This window comes from Malus sylvestris, chromosome 15 (assembly GCF_916048215.2).
Source record: "Malus sylvestris chromosome 15, drMalSylv7.2, whole genome shotgun sequence".
Lineage (NCBI taxonomy): Eukaryota > Viridiplantae > Streptophyta > Magnoliopsida > Rosales > Rosaceae > Malus > Malus sylvestris.
In genome coordinates this window covers 12567811-12592822 of record NC_062274.1, presented here as the reverse complement: position 1 = coordinate 12592822, position 25012 = coordinate 12567811, and the positions used below count along the sequence as shown (strand labels likewise).

Below are 25012 nucleotides of genomic sequence, written 5' to 3'. Positions count from 1 at the left end.
TGGAAACACAAGATGAGAACACCAGCGATCAATTTCAACTCCTGTGGGCAGAAACGCTTAATTGTTTAAGGAGGAGTTAGCCTCCAATAATCTTTGACTCTGCATTTCTCAAACTCCAAGCACCCATCCTTGCAAAAACTCTTGATCACCCAAACCTGTCCATTTCAAATCCAACCATCACTTTCTGGAATTCCACATATGGCGAACAAACTGAGTTGGATTACCCCCCAGACCTTACGTCATGTCTTAGACAAGCTCTGGAGAAATGGAATAATAAGCCCCCATAAGAGAAGCCCACCACGTCAAAGATGTCAATCTAGACCGGGATCCGCTACCGCTCCACCAAGATACAGGATCAATGCCACCCATAACAGATGCTCAAAAAGAGTAGAACTGCAAGAGGACATGATAGGCGGTGAGCTCAAAGCAATGCCTCCATGTTCGAGTTTGAAAAGGAAAAGGTTGGAAGTAACTGAGCATCAGAAGGAAGTAAGGTGAGCACAACAAGGAAGGGAGATGGATTGTAGCGGTCACGGCCCGGGTATCCAGACTTTCACAAGCATGGATTTTTCGCAGGGGAACGAGGATACGCAAGACAACCAAGATATCCGGAATGCAGAGTGCATCTTGGAGCTGTTTAGAAAGGGATAGTTTGGCTGTCTCAGTACTCTCAGCTTCTACTTTGACAGTTTCCTGTGTAAAGAAATGTAGAGCCCCAAATGTTTGAGCTGGCCATATGTTATGTACATAACTGAATTACTTATGTTTTCTGTATTATATTAATTATGGTACAAGATTACTTTGTAGACTAGAGCCCACACTAATATTAAATTTTGGTTTCCTTATGGGTGAAATTGAACAAAACTGGATATTTCCTGAGCTCAGGATAGGGATCCTCATGAGCAGCCTATCTGAGCCTATGAAATTTGATCCAACAACTCTAAACAGGGGATCCCTCTAAAAGTTATAATAATTATAGTCGTTGGATCAAGTTTGAACGGCCCAGATGGGCTGCTCATGAGGATCCTCATCCTCAGCTCAGGAGAGGATCCAGTTCCAAATTGAACATGGTACCCACTTGACAAGTCTAATTATAATTCTAAAAATAGCATGTTAATATCATTATTTCATTATGTAAAGCACACACTGGTGCGTCCAAAAACAGCTTTCCAAATGTTCATACAATTTGAAAACGTAACTCCCACCATTAACAAAGGCACACCCCATTTTCCTTGATACACAACTTCTTAATTTGTGGTTGTCGAATCGAATGAATTAAAGAATGCCAAATGACATAAATTAACACACCCCTTTACTAAATCAAACAAAACATGAAACACAGCTAAAAACAAGATCATCACAAAATTCTAATCACACCCTACAAAGAATGTCAGTCCATGGCCCATTTAGCACAGAAAAGAAGCCCAATTGTTGCGTGCACCCAGCAAACACCCCCTGTCGAAACTCCCATACCCAGCAACCTAAGAAAGCCCCAAAACAACTGCTCTCGCTGGCTCGCTGGCTCGCTCGCTCTCCCTCTCTCTCTCAGTCGTATCCTTTTCTACTCTCTCTCTCTCCCTCTCGGTCTTATCCTTTTCTACTCTCTCTCTCTCTCCCCACTATCTCTGCAAATCAGCACATTCGAGCAAAAGACGCTCGAACAGGTGTCCTCTCTTGCAAACCTCTTAGGGTGCGTTTGTTGCGCCGGACTGTCTCGGACTGGACTAGCTGCCGGGACTAAGCTGGACTGGCTTAGACTGGACTAAGCTGGACTAACTTAGTGAAGCGTTTGGTGTAATGTCGGACTAAGAAGCAGGATAAGAAAAACAGTACTGTTCACCAGATTTGTGTTTGCTTAGACTAGGACTACAAATTTTTGCCATTGTGTAATAGAGTAATGCTACAAATCTCATGATATGGGTTAATTGGAGCATATTTTTGCCATGTATATTATGAATCTTAAAAAAAATTGACAATTGTTTTGTTTCTATTACCTGCTAATAGAATTGGGTTTAATTTGCAAATGTAGCTTGGTTTAAACTCTATCACCCAACAGAAGAAAAATAATAGTGCCCAATACATGCAACTTCAACAAATACAAGTACATAAGAAGATCTCCATAATTTAGAAAATCCTAGTTAACATTAGTTAACATTAGCCAAAATAGATCTCCATAATTTACAAACGGGCTAGTTAACATAAGCCAAAATACTAGTGCAAAGCTAAGTTATAAGCCATAACATAAGATTGTATGATTAATAAAATACATCCATGTTAACATTAATAAAATACATTCATGTTAACATTAGCCAAAATCCTCATCCACTTGCGTTGTCGCTTAAAAGCCTTTGGACGAACACTTTCTTGAGTTCCGGTTTGATTGCCCTGAACACTCCCACATTTTTTGGTTTATCCAAAATAAGAGACAATGCATCAATTTGATCCATAGGAGAGAGACCCATTGCTTCAAGGTCATTAGCTATGTCAGTATGATCTGCAGTACCTTGAACTAAAGCTTCAGTTACCATTTGCATCCTCTTCCCACTGCATACACACACTGCATACATACTGCATACACACACACTGCATACACACACACACACACACACTGCACACACACACACACATACACATTGCATACATACATACACACACTGCATACACTGCATACACACACACACACTGCATACACTGCATACACACACACACACTGCATACATACATACACTGCACACACACTGCATACATACTGCATACACTGCATACACACTGCATACACACTGCACACACACACACTGCATACATACTGCATACATACTGCATACACACTGCACACACACACTGCACACACACACACACTGCATACACTGCATACACACACTGCATACATACTGCATACACACACACACACACACACACACACACACACTGCATACATACACACACACACACACACACTGCATACATACATACACACACTGCATACACTGCATACACACACACACACTGCATACATACATACACTGCACACACACTGCATACATACTGTATACACTGCATACACACTGCACACACACACACTGCATACATACTGCATACATACTGCATACACACTGCACACACACACTGCATACACACTGAATACACTGCATACACACACTGCATACATATTGCATACACACACACACTGCACACACACTGCATACACACACACACACAGAGTACACAAACACACACACACACCCCCCCCACGTTAATGAGTACACAAACACACACACACACACACACACAGAGTACACTTACACACACAGAGTACACACTCACACACTCACACACACACGGAGAACTTACATACACAAACACACACAAACACACACTCACACACACACACACTCACTCACACACTCACACTCACAGTACACACTCACACACTCACACACACACGGAGAACTTACATACACAAACACACACACACAATACACACACACACCCCCCCATGTTAATGAGTACACAAACACACACACACACCTTCACACACTCACACTCACAGTACACACTCACACACACACGGAGAACTTACATACACAAACACACACAAACATACACTCACACACACACACACACTCACTCACACACTCACACTCACACTCACAGTACACACTCACACACTCACACTCACACGGAGAACTTACATACACAAACACACACACCCTCCCCACGTTAATGAGTACACAAACACACACACACACCCTCACACACTCACACTCACAGTACACACTCACACACACACGGAGAACTTACATACACAAACACACACAAACATACACTCACACACACACACACTCACTCACACACTCACACTCACACTCACAGTACACACTCACACACTCACACACACACGGAGAACTTACATACACAAACACACACACCCCCCCCCACGTTAATGAGTACACAAACACACACACACACCCTCACACACTCACACACTCACACTCACAGTACACACTCACACACACACGGAGAACTTACATACACAAACACACACTCACACACACACACACACTCACTCACACACTCACAGAGACACACACACAGAAACACACACACAGAGACACACACACACAGAGACACACACACAGAAACACACACACACACACACACACACACAGACACACACACAGAAACACACACACACACACACACACACACACACATAGTACTCCCATTGTTGAAACCCCAATTTTTAAAAATCGAAAACAACATGTGGGTAGGACTTCCAAGTTTTACAACATTGACATCCTAAATTCCCAAGTTCCATCTCATCTTATGAAAAGCCCAAATCCTAATTTCAATTTCACCTAAATATCAAAACCCTAATTTATTCAAGTGCAGATCTCTATGATTCAAAAATTATCAAACCCAAAACAATCAAATCACATAAAACTCAGTAAAATTACCATCTGCAACACAAATACATGCAATTAATAGAAGAATCAAAGTTTACCGTACAACTCAGATGAGGCGAGCAGATGCAGAGACAGGAAGACGCTCAGATGAGGGTGAGGAGGACGAAGATGAGAGAGAACGGCAACGAAGATGAGAGGGAACGTAGAGATGAGGACGAAGGGAAGACAGGACGAAGGGACGAAGGGAAGACAGGACGAAGGGAAGGCAGAAACTCTCTCGGTTTGCTCTGGCTTACGAATTCGCTGGGTTTTGGGGTTGCTCGCGAAGACCACCTAAGGAGGTCCTTAGTCCAAGCGAGTCCGGGTTAAGCTCATTAAAGCTAATCCGGTTGCACACCAAACACAGGACTATAGTCTAGTCCAGTCCAAGCCTTGCTAATCCTGTCAAACAAACGTGCCCTTAGGGTTCGAAAACCCCCAAAGCCCCCAACTCCGACTTCATATCAATCCCCAAAACGCACCTTTTACCCTCTAGGGTTCGTTGTTTTGGATCATTTCTTCTTGGGGATTTGTGTATTCAGATAAGGCTTATTGGTTCCTAGCTCTGATTGATCGATTCGCCGATGGCTTCGTCTTCGTCTTCGTCTCCGTCATCAATGGCTGCGAATCGAGATGGTTCTGCTTCAGCTGCCGAGGACGAAGCCGTCATGTCCGTGACCCGAGCTTTTGCGCAGGATGCGTTGCTGCAATTCCAGTCGGGCAAGTTCGATCAGTGCCATTATCACACACACACACACATATAAATAGTATTACACTGCTCACATATACACAGAATTGCGCATGGCATTCTTGCAACGTCTTTACGTCATTATACACTCAAACTATCAGAGTTGTCAAAGGAAAGGTCATGAGATTTTTTGTTTTAATTCTAAAATTGTTTAACTTTTCATTTGAGTGGCTCTAAATGTATTAGGGTGATGCTGGAAAAAGTTTCTGAGAGGGAGATTTGAGGAGATGTGGTGGGTTCCTTCTTTGTGTATACTTAAGTGCTTATGGGTGGAGCAGTGGTAGAAATTTTGGTGCCTTGGAGCACTCTCTGTTTTTCTATCAAGGCTAATATATTTATTTAAAATGTTTGATGCGATTCCCACAAGAAATAAAAATAGAAAAAAGTAAAAAAAAATCCCAACAAACAGTTGTGATTGAATAAGCTTGGCCTTGCGAGATGGGGTGCTTTATGTAGATATTAAATCTACATAACATGCATGCTTAGATATTAAATCTTGGATTATTGCTCATTATTTTTTCGCTTTTCGTGTTTTTGGTTTACAAGTTTTCGTATTTCAGTTTCTTAGTTAGTTTAGTTTTGCCTAATGAGAATCGAATTCTCCTTCCGGTCCAAAAATATATTTATAATTGGTGCATTTCGCTAGTTTGTGTTTCTCATTGTTGGGATAGTAGGGTGTTTGGACCATGAAATTTGTTCCTGCCATGCACAAAACGTAGAAACTTCTTGACTTAATATTTAGCTGGTTCTGTATGATGGGATGCGTATTATGAAAGATTGCGGTCGTTACCATTACAGTGGTGAAGGGATGCATCAACGACATAATTAGACCTTTCCGTAATTAAATACAATTGAAAGAATGAGATCCTATTTTTTGTCTCTTTCGTGGTACTTGACAGTTTGCTATATTGTATGTTTACTGTTCTGAAGTAGTCTCGTAACATTGAAATACGGGTTTGTTCCTCCGTTTATTCATTCCATGTTTCTCTGAATGCAAGAAGCTGTTGTTATGTTGCTTCTGTTTATTTATATGATTTTTGGTTCATGCTCAGATTCTGTGACAACTCCGCCTGTGTAAGTTTATCTTACATTGCCGGTCCCAAGCCCGGATAAAGGAGGAGGGGGAGGGCGTCAGGTAGTCGACAGCCGGCACTCCTTGGTTACGTCGAATCCTTATGAAAATGAATCCAGAACGAAATTGCGCTAAAGCTAGGGCGTCACCCGTAAGTGGCGCGCTGTGTGGCCCGAGCACAGTGATAAGTGAGTAAGGGTCGCTGTATCTCTATCGGCACCCGGATGCAGTGTTAAATGAGCAAGGGGGCCATAGAAACTTCTTTTCGAACGACTCCACTCAAAGTTGTTTGGGAGCATATGCTCCTATCAACTTTACACAGGACACACAAAAGAGTACTTTGATCCTATTAGACGGGGGAGGGTGAAGAAGTTAGGACAGAAGGGTAGAGTTCAAGAGAGTAGAATGCGATTAGGAACGTGTAATATAGGAACCTTAACGGGAAAATCTATGGAAGTAGTGGAAGTTATGGTGAGGAGAAAGATAAATATTATGTGCCTACAAGAAACTAAGTGGTTTGGTCTTAAGGTAAATGATCTAGAAAACTCAGGGTTTAAACTTTGGTATTCGGGCACAAATAGAACGAGAAACGGTGTTGGCATCATCGTGGACAATTCCTTGACACAAGATGTTGTAGATGTCAAGAGGGTAGGAGATAGAATCATGGCAATTAAGATTTTAATAGGACAAGAACTCATCAATGTGATTAGTGCGTACGCACCTCAAGTAGGGTTGGATATGAGTTCGAAGGAGAAATTTTGGGAAGACCTTGGAGACTTGGTGCAAGAAATTGCTCAGACGGAGAAGTTATTTATAGGAGGAGATTTAAATGGACACGTGGGCAGGGAGACAGGCAACTTTAGAGGTTTTCATGGTGGCCATGGTTTTGGGGAGAGAAACGAGGATGGGGGAGCTATCTTGGATTTTGCAATGGCATATGATCTCTTCTTAGCCAACACTTTCTTTAAGAAGAGAGAAGAACATGTGATCACCTACAAGAGTGGGTCGTCAAAAACACAAATAGATTTTCTTCTAATGAGGAAAGGGGATCGTAGAACTTGTAAGGATTGCAAAGTTATACCGGGAGAGATCTTGGCTAAGCAACATCGCTTGTTGGTGATGGATGTACATATCAAAAGAGTGAGAAAAAAGAACAAGACTTGGAAGTGCCCAAGGACTAGATGGTGGGATGCGTATTATGAAAGATTGCGGTCATTACCATTACAGTGGTGAAGGGATGCATCAACGACATAATTAGACCTTTCCGTAATTAAATACAATTGAAAGAATGAGATCCTATTTTTTGTCTCTTTCGTGGTACTTGACAGTTTGCTATATTGTATGTTTACTGTTCTGCAGTAGTCTCATAACATTGAAATACGAGTTTGTTCCTCCGTTTATTCATTCCATGTTTCTCTGACAGCAAGAAGCTGTTGTTATGTTGCTTCTGTTTATTTTTATGATTTTTGGTTCATGCTCAGATTCTGTGGCAACTCCGCCTGTGTAAGTTTATCTTACATTGCCGGTCCCAAGCTCGGATAAAGGAGGAGGGGGAGGGCGTCAGGTAGTCGACAGCCGGCACTCCTCGGTTATGTCGAATCTTTATGAAAATGAATTCAGAACGAAATTGTGCTAAAGCTAGGGCGTCACCCGTAAGTGGCGCGCTGTGTGGCCCGAGCACAGTGATAAGTGAGTAAGGGTCGTTGTATCTCCATCGGTGACACGCCCCAACCCTGATATTCCCCGAATACCAGGATAGACACGTGTTGGCCGACACCCGAAGGTGACGAAAGCTATTAATTGATACAAAAGCTAAGAATAAGAAATAAATAAGGGTTATGAATTTAAAATACAATGAAATAATTTATTTTAGGAACGTGCTCAGAGCATACAACTAACCTAATCACTAAAAAGAATTAAGATAAAATTGAATGAATAAAGAAGTGGGTCCTACATCGAGAGGACTCAAATATGCTGCTGCGGAAGTGTCTTGACGCCGAGATTATGTGCCTTGATTCTAAGTCCTGAATGGGGGCGCAAAACAAAGGTGAGTGGACCAAGTTCATATATATAATAATAAAACAGCTATCAAAGTAATAACCCCCACAGTTTAATAATGAAAACTACTAGCATAATAAGTGATGGATTTAATAAAAACCCTAGCATGCCAAAGTATCTCAAAAAGTCATATCGCGGAATAACATCACGGAAATCAAAACAGTAAACGTCTCATAAAAATTCTCATAAACGCGGTGTGCTGCTAGAAAGATCACCGAATAAATATAACTCCCGGCCCAATGCCTGCACCTAAGTCTATGTGCCCGTAGCTAGAGATAACTCCCTCCCGGCCCAGTGCCTGTCACCGTGTCCCTCAGCCTTTCGCTAGGGATTATTTCTCCCGGCCTAATTGCCAACACCAGATCCTTGCCCCAGGCGGCATAGTGTCTACTAGGCACGCACAAATAGTTACGCATCTCTCGAAATAACCACTTCATAGTATAAAGTCATCCATCGTCTATACTATAAAGAGGGGTTTCAAAAACATGTTCTAGCATCCTATCGTTATCCATCGGATAGTCTACCAATTCATGGTTTTTATAGAAAATACAATATATCAAAATATAGCTCAATATAGGCTAACAATTAATTCCTTACCAAAAATACGAGACGAAAATCAATATATTTAATAAACAGGCTTCACATAAATCAAGTCATAAACTCGTAGGCATGCTAATCATTTATGCAATTAAATTATAAAATCATGTAATTTTAGAAGGGGTCTACTCACAGTACTTAGTTGCCAAAAGCTGTGCCACTAGCGAAGACGGAAACGCCACTATAATTGCCCCTAATCACATAAAGAGCACATTTAGTCAAACTCTACTTAAACGATTGAATTTGGGAAAACGGACATCACAAATGGATTCAGAACGTCGAATTTAGCTTAGGAAAGGTCTTGGACGAAAACCCGAAAAGTCAACCCTAAAGTCAACGTTGATCGGGGGTCAACAGTCAAACTAGGTCAAACGGGTTTTAGACTTGAAATCCGGATTAGGGTTTAGGTTAAATAGGATTAGGATCTAATGGGTTTTGGAATTCTAAGGTTTTGGGTTAAAATGATTTTAGGGTGAGAATTGGGGTTTGGGCTTTAGCCCAAACACACACACTACAAATATACACACACACACACGGCATGCATGTGCATGCATAAGCACACACACACATACACCTAAACATACACACACACACACGGGTACAAAGTCACAAAGGCCTTAAAGCCTCAATAAAATAAAAGGCTGGGCTTTAAGCCCTTTAAATGTCACCGGCCCAAGGCCCTTTTGGGTTTTAAAAACAATAAGCTAATAAAAAGAAAAGAAAAGGGTTGGGGTTTAATGGGCTTAAGGCCCGAGGGAAGGGAATGGGAAGGCTGGCTGGCCTTGGTTTGTCGAGAGAGAAGGCCGGAGATTCGGCCGGAAAACCACCCAACTTTAAATGGCTATAACTTTGTCACTACTCAACGAAATTGGGTGAAACAAAAAGGAAAATTGTAGTAGTCAGGGAGACGAAGAGATTAATACCTTACACGCCGGCCAACTCGCCGTGGTTTGGTCGGAAATGGCCTCGAAAGGGGCGGTGCTCGCCGAAGCTCGCTCCGTGTCGTCGAACTCACAGGGTAGGGTCCTGGGCTCGTTGCGAGCCTCTCTTCGATGGTGACTCGGTCCTAGTGAGTCCACGGGAAGAGAGATATGTGAGAGTTTAAGGGAGAGAGGTACGGGAGAGCTGAGAGAGAGAGGGAGAGAGAGAGAGCTACGGGGGAGTTGAGAGGGACAGAGAAGAAGAAGGTCACGGGGGTGAGGGGACAGAGAAAGGGAAAAGATGGGAGGTTTGATGATTGACACGTGGCAGTTGGGGGTGGAAATAACAAATGGTGTAATTATTTGGGGGTGGTTGTAACAATCGGCACCCGGATGCAGTGTTAAATGAGCAAGGGGGCCATAGAAACTTTTTTTCGAACGACTCCACTCAAAGTTGTTTGGGAGCATATGCTCCTATCAACTTTACACAGGACACACAAAAGAAGTACTTTGATCCTATTAGACGAGGGAGGGTGAAGAAGCTAGGACAGAAGGGTAGAGTTCAAGAGAGTAGAATGCGATTAGGAACGTGGAATATAGGAACCTTAACGGGAAAATCTATGGAAGTAGTGGAAGTTATGGTGAGGAGAAGGATAAATATTATGTGCCTACAAGAAACTAAGTGGGTTGGTCTTAAGGCAAAGGATCTAGAAAACTCAGGGTTTAAACTTTGGTATTCGGGCACAAATAGAACGAGAAACGGTGTTGGCATCATCGTGGACAAGACCTTGACACAAGATGTTGTAGATGTCAAGAGGGTAGGAGATAGAATCATGGCAATCAAGATTGTAATAGGACAAGAACTCATCAATGTGATTAGTGCGTACGCACCTCAAGTAGGGTTGGATATGAGTTCGAAGGAGAAATTTTGGGAAGACCTTGGAGACTTGGTGCAAGGAATTGCTCAGACGGAGAAGTTATTTATAGGTGGAGATTTAAATGGACACGTGGGCAGAGAGACAGGCAACTATAGAGGTTTTCATGGTGGCCATGGTTTTGGGGAGAGAAACGAGGATGGGGAAGCTATCTTTGATTTTGCAATGGTATATGATCTCTTCTTAGCCAACACTTTCTTTAAGAAGAGAGAAGAACATGTGATCACCTACAAGAGTGGGTCGTCAAAAACACAAATAGATTTTCTTCTAATGAGGAAAGGGGATCGTAGAACTTGTAAGGATTGCAAAGTTATACCGGGAGAGAGCTTGGCTAATCAACATCGCTTGTTGGTGATGGATGTACATATCAAAAGAGTGAAAAAAAAGAACAAGACTTGGAAGTGCCCAAGGACTAGATGGTGGAATCTAAAAGGAGAAAAACAAGCCATTTTCAAAGATAAAGTAATCACCCAGTGTGTGTGGGATAGAGAGGGGGAAGCTAGCCAAATGTGGGATTCCATGGCTAGTTGTATCCGAAAAGTAGCAAAAGAGGTATTAGGAGAGTCCAAGGGCTTTGCTCCACACTAAAAGGAATCTTAGTGGTGGAATGAGGAGGTATAAACAAAGGTGAAGGCTAAGAAGGAATGTTGTAAAGCCTTATACAAGGATAGGACCGATGAAAATGATGAAAGGTATAGAAGAGCGAAGCAAGAGGCGAAGAAAGCTGTGAGAGAAGCTAAGTTAGCGGCTTATGACGATATGTATAAGCGACTAGATACCAAAGAAGGAGAGTTGGATATCTATAAACTAGCTAGAGTAAGGAAAAAGAAGACAAGGGACCTAAACCAAGTGAGGTGCATCAAGGATGAGGATGGAAATGTTCTTGCTACAGAGAACGCGGTTAAAGACAGATGGAGAGGTTATTTTCATAATCTTTTCAATGAAGGACATGAAAGGAGTACTTCTTTAGGGGAGTTGAGTAACTCAGAAGAATGTAGAAACTACTCATTTTATCGTCGAATCAGGAAGGAAGAAGTGGTTGTAGCTTTGAAGAAGATGAAGCATAGAAAAACAGTGGGCCCAGACGATATACCGATCGAAGTGTGGAAAGTCTTGGGAGAGACAGGTATAGCATGGCTCACTGACATTTTCAATAGGATTTTGAAAACGAAGAAGATGCCAAATGAGTGGCGAAATAGCACTTTGGTGCCTATCTACAAGAATAAGGGCGACGTACAAAATTGCATGAACTAATGAGTCATACAATGAAGCTCTGGGAGAGAGTCATTGAGCATAGATTGAGGCAAGAGACACGGGTTTCCGACAACCAATTCGGGTTCATGCCAGGGCGCTCAACCATGGAGGCAATCTATCTCTTACGAAGATTGATGGAAAGATATAGAGATGGGAAAAAGGATTTACACATGGTCTTTATAGATTTGGAAAAAGCGTATGATAGGGTCCCAAGAGACATTCTTTGGAGGATTTTAGAGAAGAAAATAGTACGAGTAGCATATATCCAAGCTATAAAGGATATGTATGAAGGAGCAAAGACTGCCGTAAGAACTCCTGAAGGATAAACCGAAAGCTTCCCCATAACTGTAGGATTACATCAAGGCTCATCCTTAAGTCCTTACCTTTTTGCGTTGGTAATGGATGACAGGACATATTCAAGATGATATTCCTTGGTGTATGCTTTTCGCAGACGATATAGTGTTGATAGATGAAACTCAGGAAGGGGTAAATGCGAAGCTTAACTTTTGGAGAGTTGGAATCTAAAGGTCTTCGCCTAAGCCGATCAAAGACAGAATATATGGAGTGCAAGTTCAGTGTAAATGGAGGCCAAAATGAGTTAGGGGTGAGGATCGGAGATCAGAAAATACCAAAGAGCGACCGTTTTCGCTACCTAGGATCTATCTTGCAAAAGAACGGAGAATTAGATGGAGATCTCAACCATAGAATACAAGCTGGATGGATGAAGTGGAAGAGTGCATCCGGCGTGTTATGTGACCGCCGTATGCCACTGAAGCTCAAGGGAAAATTTTATAGGACGGCAATAAGGCCGGCGATGCTGTATGGCACAGAATGTTGGGCGGTGAAGCATCAACACGTACACAAAATGGGTGTAGCGGAGATGAGGATGCTTCATTGGATGTGTGGGCACACGAGAAAGGATAAGATTAGGAATGAGGATATCCGAGGTAAAGTAGGAGTAGCCGAAATTGTAGGAAAACTGAGAGAAAATCGGTTACGGTGGTTTGGACATGTGCAAAGAAGGCCTACTGACGCTCCGGTTAGAAGATGCAACTACGGGACAGAGGTTCAGGGCCGAAGGGGTAGAGGAAGACCTAGGAAAACTTTGGATGAGACTCTAAGAAAAGACTTAGAGTACTTGGATCTAACGGAGGACATGACACAGGACCGAGCACAATGGCGTTCTAAGATTCATATAGCCGACCCCACTCAGTGACTTGGATTTTTCAAGTCTCCAACCGAGAAGTTTTCCTCACTCGGAAAATTAAGGGAACACTACCTCAACCTACATGCTCCACTCACAAAGCTTCAACATACAAGCTTCAATAAAAGAAAAATTCAAAGAACTTAGTGAAGAAGGCTTTGGTGTATTTAACACAATACGTTGAAATGAAGCAAAGCTTATTTATTGATATCTCTGATAAGTTACAAATATGTACATATACATGAGTCAAAATAAACAAACAAGATGGAGCCTTCATAAAGGTTGCTTAGGAGAAGTCTCAGCAGTCGGTTGAGCCCTAGAAAGAGAAGGCACCGGAGGGGGATCATTTGTTTATATATGCTTCGAGATCACATACGCCAAAAATCGCAAAAAACAAACATTTAGAGATCAAGTAACGGGACAAAATTTTTTGACGGTTATAAACGAAAAATCACGATTTAACGGTGATTTTAACTCCGATTTTGATGATTTTTTACAGCTACACTCCTTGACCCTATATGAATACAATGAATGAGATCGATCTTCAATTTAAAATATTTACACTAGTGGATACCACAAATTCTTATGTTATACTTAATGAAAGTAAATAAACTTAAGTGTTAATGAATCTATCATTTTGATGGGATACGCATTCTACGAAACTAATTTCAACGATCCAACCGTCAAACTTGTTTATATATGCTTCGAGATCGCATACGCCAAAAATTGCAAAAAACAAACATTCAGAGATCAAGTAAGGAGACAAAACTTTTTGACGGTTATAAACGAAAAATCACGATTAAACGGTTATTTTAACTCTGATTTTGGTGATTTTTTACAGCTACACTCCTTGATCCTATATGAATACAATGAACTAATTTGATCGTCAATTTAAAATATTTACAGAAGTGGATACCACAAAATCTTATGTCATGATGATCGATGAAAATTGAGGATTTTGTAAAAGGAATAACATGCAAGCTTTGAGTTCCATTGGCAAGGTTTAAACTTATGTCATGATGATCGACATAGACAGTTTATGACGCTTACAAGCGACAGTAAATCAGACGTCAAGTTCAGTAGGTATCGCAAATGTCTTATCCGCCACTATATTATATTAAAGCGACATCACCCAGTGACACAATAAGTCCATTTTGTAGTACGAAACCTGGATTGTTAAAGAGAGCATACCACAATTTAGAGACACATTTGAATCGCATCAGAGTTTTGAGATCCAGAGTTAGTAGGATTTTCACCAACATATCTTGTCCCAGTTTCATTTTGATGCTGCACCACTACTCGCGCTCCCCCTCTAACGATAAACAACAAATTATGATAACTTTTTAATTAAGATTTATAAGAAGAAAAAAAATCGTATACATGAAACTGACTGAGATTTTAGACCAAAACTTTGATTAATTTTCGAAAGTAAGGTTCAATTATATAAGTGTTGATGTTACATGCATCTTCTCACAACCTCAAATTTGGGTCGACTTAATTTTATATAAAATGATAGACGACAAAGTGTGAGAGTTGCATTGTTCGAACCCACAACCTCAAATTTGGGTCGACTCAATATCATTCATTATTTGTTTGCGGGCCTCGTATGTTATATGCATCTTCTTTGTCAGCCCCGCTTTCCATTAAGAATTTAAGATTGTCTTATTACACGATTACACCTACCCTATACCATTAATATCAAGGAAATTATTTAAAGTATATACTATCATAAATTAGCCTAGGCCCTAGGATTTAAATCACATGTGTTGTTTCCCCTCAATAGAAAGTTGGATAAAAGGCCCAAAACGATTTACTAGCATTTGCTTGTTCACGTGTGTCGCTTCCCCTCAATAGATAGTTAGATAAAAGACCCAAAACCATAAGCATAAAAGGCTTCAATTCAAAACGATCTACACAATACACATGCATGCAGTTTCTTTTGCCTATAAATTGAAAACTTGACAGTGATATGTAACGAGTTATATTCTGAATGGACAAGGATTGTCTGCCCTCCTATTTTCCATGCCGTTCCATGCCCTCCTGTTTTGTGTGGTTACGGTTAAACCACGTTAACATTTTATATTATTTTTTTTTTATAAAAATAATAAGACAAAAATGAATAGTAATAAAATGTTGACGTTGCTTAACCGTGACCACACAAACAGGAGGGCATGGAAGGGCATGGAAAAAGGGAGTGCAGAGAATCCTTGTCCATTCTGAATTGCAGACTTGTATTGATTTTCATTTGTAGTGGGAGTAGGAATGTTAATTAAGTTTTTCCCAATTTCGCATCTGTTTTGATCGTTTCATTTTAGAGAGTTTTAACGAAATGCCTACGGTACTGTTCACTTTAACGAAAAACCACATTTTTACATTAAAAAGTCAAACCTGGTACTATTCACTTTACCCTTTATTTTGTCCTTATCATTAAAACTCAAAATTTTCAAACCTTTTTCATTAGTTTTCCTTTCATTATTTTAACCCCTCCACCTCAACCTCCACCCCATTATCTATTCTAGCTACAGTCAAACTTTTGCCCTTTGATTTAGCTTTATTTATGCCACTGCCATCATATCTGTGGCTGAGTTGGAGGGTAATTATATAAAATTAGGAGTGTAATATTGTCTCTGAACAGATTTCAAGATATTTACAGTTTTGCCAGTTTTGTTGTGAGATGGGCCCTTGATTTTGCATTATTTACATATCTGCCATTTTCGAATGGCATGGGCTTCAGAGACGGAGAGGGAGATAGGCGTGGGATGGCAGGGAGGGAAAGGGACAGGGAGGAGTGAGGCTGCCAAAAAAGGGGGTTAGGGTTGATTTTTTCTCCTCAAATCAAGGTTTGGTGTCGGTGATTGAGAGATTGAGAGGGATGGGAGAGAGACAGAAACACACCCATTTGGCCTTCATTTCCCTTTCTCAAACCCTAGCAGCAACAACACCAACTCTAGCCGATCTCTGCAATAGCGTCGGCTCCTGCTTTTGAAAACCAAAACCCCACAAACCTGGCCTCCATTTCTGTAACTCGGAGCTTCGTCTCTCTGAGTCTAACTCCGAATATCAACAAGGTGTCTCTCTCGCGTATAATTTTGAATTTTTGGAATTTTTCTTGGAATTTTGTCTTTGATTCTCCTTTCTGTTTGTGCTTTTACATTTTTGCAAGTCGGCGAGAAGCCGAGCATAGCTCTTTCTATAGCCTCCGTTCTCTCCCATGGTCAGGTATGCCCTCTCTCTCTCTCTCTCATGCACTCACAAGCTCACGTTTTGAAATCCTAGCCAAAGCTCTAAAGCTCCAAGTTAAGGACTTTTTGAAGGCTAATAAAATATAGGAGGCAACAAAGAAGCTGGAATTTCAATTTTTTTTTTTGTTGGATGAGCATTTAGATGGAGTGAACTCTGCTAGAAATGAGAACTGGGCTTACCCCAATTTTTATTTTTCAGTTAAAGAACATGGTGATAAATTTCCGTTCTCTTGTTCGGGCATGAAATTGAAGGGTGAATTATTAGGATGATTTGGTTTTAGTGGCATTGAGGTGCTTAATTCTTCCATAAAGTAGAGAACTTTTACTTCTAACTTCTAAGGAGGGTTTTAGATGCTTAGCTTCGATGTCGGTTATAGGATCCGTTTACAGAAATAGAGGGTAAGTGAGTGTCTGTTCTATTTGTTTTGGATGGCAATTTAGCTTAAGAGACAAACAGTCGGGGGAGGGCAAGATGGTTGCTCCATATATTGACTCCTTTACCTGCATTTATACTGTTGTGCTAACATTTTTTCATTTTCTGTTATGTAGCTGAAGCAGCTTGAGTGTTTTAATCAGTTGTATATATCACCCAGTTTACCCGTTCCTACTGCTGCTCAACAGGGACAAGTTTCACAGCAGGTGAGTGGAAATACTGGGTTGTTCTTAATTTTCTATTTTCTGATTGAAATTTGATGATAGATCTGATTCAATCGGAAGACTAAGCTAAAAGTACAAGTGGCATTTTTTGGTTAATTGGTTGGGGTTTTGGATGGCTCTTCTGGGTTGTTGTTCTGATTGAATTTTGCATCAATTTATCCAACGGATTAGTGAGCTAAAACTACAAGTGGGGTTGTTTTGATTTTTGGGTTGTTTAATTTTCTGTTATTTTATTGAATTGGATTTTATTCAATGGGGTTAGTGAACTAAAAGTGCAATTGGGTTTGTTTTGGTTTTGAAGCTTAGAGTCTTACATATTTGAAAGTTGAATCTAAGCCTTTCAAAACCTTTGTAAACGTGCTGTCAATTGTAAGGTATTCTGTGCAACAGAGCTTGATATCAATTTTGGGGTGAGTCTTGATTGAATGGGATCTCTGTGTGTAATTGTAATGTTGGAGAGAGAGGGAGAGAGAGAGAGATAGTTGGAAAGGAAAGTGAATTATTCCTGCGAGTGTGTGCTTCTTTCCCTAACTTTTTTGTGAAGCCTTTTGAGATTTGTAATTTGAGAGAGAGAGAGATAGAATTAATGGAAATATATATGAATTTATGGGTGATGAAATTTTGGAAGCCCAAATGATTCCAAATTGAAAGTTATGTGTAAATTGATAAGTGTGGGTGTAAATGTTTTTCATTTGCCTACTCTTTTTAAGTTGATGTTTTCAGTTTTTTTTTTTCTGTTTTTGGCCAAATAAAAAATTTAGTACTAGAGTGACATAGTTGTATTAATGGAATCCCTAATTCTAATAAATTAGAGATTCTCAACCCTTATATGATTTTGGTGTTTTCATTTTGTTTGTCGCATTTTGTTGTTCTTGCCTAATTGTTATTTAATTAGTTTTGTTTTTTAACTTTGGATAGGTGCTGTTTCAGATTTTGTGTATCTCATTTTGGAAGTGATTCATAGGTGCTCTGTAAAGGTTAGTCTTATACTCATTTAAAAAAAAAACTGTGTATAGTAGTTAAATATTGTGGCGCTGTGAATGTGTCTTTTGGTTAGCTATAAATCCACACTCTATTTTCATAAGATTTCAACTGAACGTTTAAAATTATGTTGATTTGAACAAGTACAGTAGCAGTCATGTAAGAGTTCAATCATCACCAAAAGTTCGGAATTTCATATTAACCCATTACATCATTTCTATAAAAAAAATATATTCCAATTATGGCATTATCATTGAGCAAAATTAATATGTTGGCAGAAAAACATGACTGGAGGAATCATTCCCAGATCATGAGCATCTGCCGCACAGTTGGTAGTGGGAAATGAAAAATTGTACTGTTATTTTGTTGCAGCCATGGCCTCCGAAAGATGATATTCATGTATGAGCAAGAGGGGGTCGAGCTACTGACGAATTATAGTCATAATCTAGCTGAATTTGTAAGAATTGTGATTTAAATTCCAATGCTTTCGAATCGTTATAGTGTTAAGTCATTTCCTTAATTTCAAGTTTATGTTGAAATTGTGTTGATTTTGTGATTTTTGCAATGAAACCGCTTTAGCTGAAAGGGTATTCAAGAGATGGGTTTTTCTCCGTCTTCCTCTAGGGTCATTAAAGGACATTTTTTTTGCAGACCCACTGCAAGTCGAATAGATAGAAGCTACCAACTCATCTCTTGGAAGGTAACTTCTGGAGTTAATTTTTGTGAAATATTTGATCTAGGTAATTTTTTTTGGGTGAAATTAGATAGTTTTTGAAATAATGCAATACAATATGATTAAAGAAAGAAGATTCTTATATGATCCACCTTTGTTCCTTTTTTTTTCTTGGAATATTTTGTTGTTTTCAAATTTCGCTTTGCATCCTGTTTATGTCCATCAGTTGGCACTCCATGGTATAAATTAACTCTAAATCTTTGTTGCCAACTGTTTTCTGTGTTTTTTTAATTACAGAAAATTTGCTGGGTTTAATTGTTTTTAATTTTACGGTTTAATTGTTTTCCCTTATTATGATCGAGTGGTAAATTTATCACGCCGCACCACCAATAGGTAAGCAATTTATCTTACTCAAGATTTAAAAATAAAAGAAAACAAATCGGTATGTGTATTAAGGGCTTTTTTGGGGCCATTTTTCTGATTTTAGGGGTTTTGAATTTGGTATTCTGGGTTCTGTTTGGATGCTCATAAAGTATGAGAGTAGCATGGATACTGAATTTGGTGTTCTGGGTTTGTTGTGTTTGTTAGTGAAATAAGAGTTTCCATAACTTTTGAGGTGTCAATACTTTTGGTTGCGGAACGTTTAATATTTGAACTATTAGTAATTATTCTTAGGATATAAATTGAATAATGAAAACAAGTAAAATGAAGTGTTTCGAATTTGTATTAGTTAAGGCTTTGAAAATTAGTGTTTGTTTTCCACCATTCCACTTAGAAATCCGCTCTTTTGGATCGTAGAAGTCTCGCATTTTTTGTTTGGTGGAGTATTTTCTTTTCTTTTCTGTTTTTTGTTGTTGTTGATTTTATAAATATGGCGGAGATATATGGAATGAGAGCTTCCGAGTAACGAATCATCACTACCATCTAGACTCTAGAGGTTGGATAAAGCTAAATCAATAACCCAAAGTATAATCAAACAAAGAAACACAGTACAAAACATAAATAGAAAAAACCCATTTGAAATTCAAGTGTCCAGTCCAAATTTCAAAGAGAAAAAAGCTAATAAACAATAGTATCATCTTCAACGGTTTCAAGACCCGCAGCAGAGCGCGGGCATTTTTGCTAGTAGGTACTATAAATACATGCAACTTCGTCTTCAAAACATCAGGTAGAATTAGAAATGGAGTCCAAGTTAGTGCAAGTCATATTTTTCTTCTTGTTTGTCACAGTTTCATCGACTTACACAATTTTCGCATTTGAATGTCGTTTTCGGTTTCTCCGAATGTGTCACACATATTGCATGTGGTGATGACTGGTTGTTGTTTGGATGGGATATTTTGCATGCGTGCGACAACCCTTGTGTGCACCCCTCTGCGTTATGGTCTTGGTAGTTATTATATTTTACTTGGTCATCATGCACTGTTGGTTTATAGTAATGTTCGGGTAATCACTTACCACTCCACTCTCTCTTATTTACCCACCATCACTTCTCTCTTCATTTCTCACTCTCTCTCTCTCTCTCTCTCTCTCTCTCTCTCTCTCTCTCTCTCTCTCTCGTATTATGTGTATTGTATTTTGTAAGTTGTATATTCATCATAAAGAAAAGTACAAGAGACCTAACCAATATATATGTGTGAAGAGTAGGAACAAGACGTTCTATCCCTCCTTGATTTACACCTAAAACTAACAAACAAAGTAAAAATCAACAAGATACACATCCCTTGAATTAAGGGGAATGACAACAAGAGACTAACTATTGGTGATACCAATGCACAAGATGGCATAAAACAACCACTCTACACGGTACATCAAAACATCACCTTAAGACTAGGTTAACAACTTGTACAGTGGATATACAACCTAACCCTAGTTGACATACTTCTTCCAATACTCTCTCAAGCTGGATCAAAGGGGTTAACTAATCCAAGCTTGAACAAAAAGCACTGAAAAACAGCGAATGTCAATCCTTTTGTGAAAATATCCGCTAGTTGATCATGACTGCATGTGTAGTGAGTATCGATCACCTAGGAATGAACTTGATTTTGAACGCAGTGACAATCAACCTCGATGTGTTTGGTTCGTTCATGGAATACAAGATTCGATGCAAAATAAGTTCACAAACGGTCGATGCCATAGCACGATACTCTGCCTCTGAGCTAGAGCAAGCAACTACACTTTGTTCCTTGCTTTTCCAGTTAACTAAGTTGCCTCCCACAAACGTATAGAAGCCAATGGTAGACTTACGATCGAGAGAATTTCCCGCCCAATAAGCATCAGTATAGCTTGAGATGTGAGTGTGACCATTGTTGCGCATAATAATTCCTCTACCAACGGAACCCTTGAGATAACGAAGCACACAATGAACAATCTTCAAATGATCAATTGTTGGAGAGTGCATAAATTGGTTAACAAAACTTACGGCATATGATATATCATGACGTGTGATAGTCAGATAAATGAGTTTGCCAACCATTATTTGATAGTAGCTTAAATTTGGAATAGGATCACCATGAGTTTTCAGCTTCAAGTTGCTATCCAAGGGTGTGCGAGCAGGCTTGCAATATGTCATATTTGCTTCATGAAAAAGATCAATAACATACTTGCGTTGGTTGAGGAAGAAGCCTTTGTAAGAGTGTGTCATCTTGATTCCTAGAAAGTATTTAAGAGTGCCAAGTTCTTTGATTGAAACTTGTTGTTGAGATACTGTTTAAGAGCATTGATCTCTGACATATTATCGCCTGTCACAATTAGATCGTCAACATAAATTAGCACAATGAGTTTACCCATTGAGCTAGAGCGAACAAATAAGGAAGAATCCGCAGTGCTTCGACAAAAACCAACCATTTCGAGAACATGACTAAGCTTGGCATACCATGCACGTGGGCTTTGCTTGAGACCATAGATGGATTTATAAAATTTGCACGCCATTTCTGGGTTATTTGATTGAGAATGACCTGGGAGAAGCTTCATGTAAACTTCTTCTTCAAGTTCACCATTCATAAAAGCATTTTTAACATCCATTTGAAAGAGAGGCCATACATTGTTGATTGCAACTGACAACAACACCCTAACAAATTCATTTTTGCTACGAGAGCAAAAGTCTCCTTGTAATCAACCCTTATAGGTTTGTGTAAATCCTCAAGCAACCAAGCGAGCCTTATGCCTTTCAATCGTGCCATCTAAATGAAACTTAGTCTTGTACACCTAACGGCTCCCCACTGCCTTTTTTTCTTTGGAAGTTTTACTATGGTCCATGTGTGATATTCATGAAGAGCTTGAAGTCCCTTTGCCATGGCAATTCTCCACTCACTATGAAGATTGGCTTCTTGAAAACTTTGTGATTCGCGAGCTTCATTAATGGCACTTAGGAATGCAGCAAAAGAGAGTGAGACTTTGCTATAATCAATAACATCAGTCAAGGGGTACCTGGCATTGCAGGTCACATAATCATGTAACTTAGATGAAAGTTTCCTCTCACGAGCATGATTGCGACGAACTGGAGGAGATTGAGCTGCAGGCAATTGAATAATATCATGGTTGGAAAGAGCACTGGAAGGTGCAAGTTGAGTCTCTAATGGAGGAGTTTCCTGCTCATGTGGCACCAAGTAATGATGTCACGCCCCGATCCTGACATACATCCAGGATCGACACGTGACATCATCAAATAACCGTATATCTAACATACCCGCCTCCGGGATATGTACTAAGCACATCCCAAGCCTCGAATTGCGTAGTAATTTTTCGTACACTTTATGGCTGCATCTAACCTCCCGTTAGACTGCCTACGTACCCTCAATAGGGATCAAGCCATTCGTAGTTTGTCATTTCACTACACTCGAACATCCATCACATAAATCGCTATGTCTCAACAATATACCACAATGCATACCATGCAATATGTCAAAGAACCAATGACAAAGCACAATATTCTTCTCAAGCCACATTGATCAACTAAAATAATCATAATAATAACATCCATATCCAAAGTCATTCCGCAACCCCGTCAATTAATCAATTCATGAATAAAAAATGCATGATCTTAGCATTTATTTATGTTAATCAATCAATCCGATAACTTATCATTTCACGAATTTAACTAAAGAACTCTATATAATTCCCTACTTGGATTATGAGTAATAAACATGGTAATTCTAATTTACATTCACAACATCTATTCCCATTCAATCGAACCTAGGGTTCTAGACTAACCTTATGGAAATGAGCAAGAGCAAAGATTCCAGACCACTCAACGAAATCTAACAATCTCGGGTTCCGGACCACTCAACGGAACTAAAATACCAAGCTGCTTCTCGTAATCTACCTAGACCTGTCATATGTACAATCATGCCTACATCAAGGAGATGGCACACTGGGCAAATCAGACACTCGAATAAGCTGCAAAGCTCGGGTGAGTGACAATAATACAAGTATGTGATATTCAATTAAAACAGACCGTCGATCACAATCTATGAACATCAAGTATATAATCATGTTTTATGGAATCATAATCAAGTCGTTGAAAACTCAATAGGAGTCACCCAGACATCCAACAGTTTTTCTAACTTAACCCACAAGACTCTTAAAACCATTGTTCATATGTACATTAAAAACTAGGGCTAGAGGGACGCAGTTCAGCAGAAGCGTACATAAGTAACCAACCAGGAAGTGGTCCCTTATCGTGGATTAACCAAGTAGAACCACCCCTACAGTAACCACGTAGGTAGTGACCCCCTATCGCGGATTAACTAAGCAGAGTCACTCCTACGCATCTGTTAGACTGTGATCACCTATCGCGGATTAACCAAGCATGATCACCCCCAAGTGTGTGTGTATGACTATATCAAAGATGTAAGGATCGCCTATCGCGGATTAACCAAGCACGATCCATAGAAAATATGGTCCCCTATCGCGGATTAACCAAGCAGGACCATGGTCTCTTATTGCGGATTAACCAAGCAGGGTCATAGGCAACGATCACCCATCATGGATTAACCAATCATGATCACTCCTAAGTATACATGGTCATAAGGATCGCCTATCGCGGATTAACCAAGCACGATCCATAAATAATATGGTCCCCCAAGGATTAACCAAGCAGGATCACTAGTGACCCCCTATCGCAGATTAACCAAGTAGGGTCATAGCCCATACTAGCCCTCAATTTAACAAATATTTCGATATGCAATTCGAATCACTTTTTCACAAATATTACCAATCCATGAATCAAATCACATTTAATAAAAATAGATCGATGGCCAATTATAAAAGAATCACATTTTAGCATAAAACACATTTATAAAATCAAGTCATATCTACAAAGGATATTAATATAAAGAATTAGGTAATCACCATATCACATATATTAAAGTCACTCACCGAGATAAGCCCACATAGTCTCACTATGCCTCTATTAATACTAATTTTAGTTTTATAAACGATTTGAGACATGTTGATCAAAAGTCAACTCTCTATCAACGGTGGGGCCCACAACCCTACGTAATTTGATCCGATAGATTTTCACATAAGATTTCAGATCCGTAACTTCCTAAAACACACATTATTCTTCTAGAACAACAAATTAAAATTTCATCACGATCCGACGGTCGGATATCTGCCAATTGCTAGAATTAGGTGGGGATCAACAATTTGTTTTACAAACTTAGAAATCCAATTCGGGAAGATCCGTACGTTGGATTCCTGATCCATCAGTTCCTAATATCCTCAAATATTACGTTCTATTTTGTATGAAAGTTTGGAGACGATCCAACGGTCGGATCGTCGATTCATATTTTGATCAAGTAATGTGTCATAGTGAAATTAAGTTCAAATGATCAAACTACGTCATACGAATATCAAATACAAATTCAGGACATCTAATTGAACTTAGAATGATATCGTCGGCCCACTGGCCAGAGCGCCGCCGCACACGCTTCCGCCTGTGGCGATCGGTTGTCCCGACTTGCCGGAAAATTCAACAATTTTTGGAAATTACCAAACTTTATAAACAATTAGATCTCAGTTAGGGGAGAAATTTTCATACCTGTGGACAAGTCCCATTCGGCCGGGAATTGTCCCAATTTCATCCAAACCCGCCGGAAACCCTAGAAATGGGTGTTCCTCGATTCATCGCCAAAAAGAACTTCAACGCCTCATCCAATGCTTGGTACTTGCTCCAGGGGTTGAGGGGAGTCTATTGGTGGTGGCGATCGACGGTAATCATTGTCGG

General features: G+C 39.8%; 3 protein-coding genes across 5 annotated transcripts in view; 2 read left to right on the top strand and 1 right to left on the bottom strand.

Moving 5' to 3' along the window:
* LOC126602084 (uncharacterized) overlaps positions 1 to 25012 on the bottom strand; it is a 73730-nt gene that overhangs the window by 41864 nt on the left and 6854 nt on the right. The gene's annotated exons all lie outside the window — the stretch shown is intronic.
* Positions 4897 to 25012, top strand: part of LOC126602093 (uncharacterized) — a 109594-nt gene continuing 89478 nt past the window's right edge. The window contains exon 1 of the mRNA XM_050268906.1: positions 4897 to 4992. The gene's annotated coding sequence lies outside the window, so the exon portion shown is untranslated. The remainder of the gene's footprint in view (positions 4993 to 25012) is intronic.
* LOC126602087 (uncharacterized) overlaps positions 4986 to 25012 on the top strand; it is a 106317-nt gene continuing 86290 nt past the window's right edge. Inside the window, exons 1-2 of one of the 3 annotated variants that reach the window (XR_007615975.1) lie at positions 4986 to 6793; positions 10539 to 11694. The gene's annotated coding sequence lies outside the window, so the exon portion shown is untranslated. Of the gene's footprint in view, positions 6794 to 10538; positions 11902 to 25012 lie in introns of all 3 variants that reach the window. The other 2 variants (XR_007615976.1, XM_050268900.1) reach the window with 2 other exon arrangements.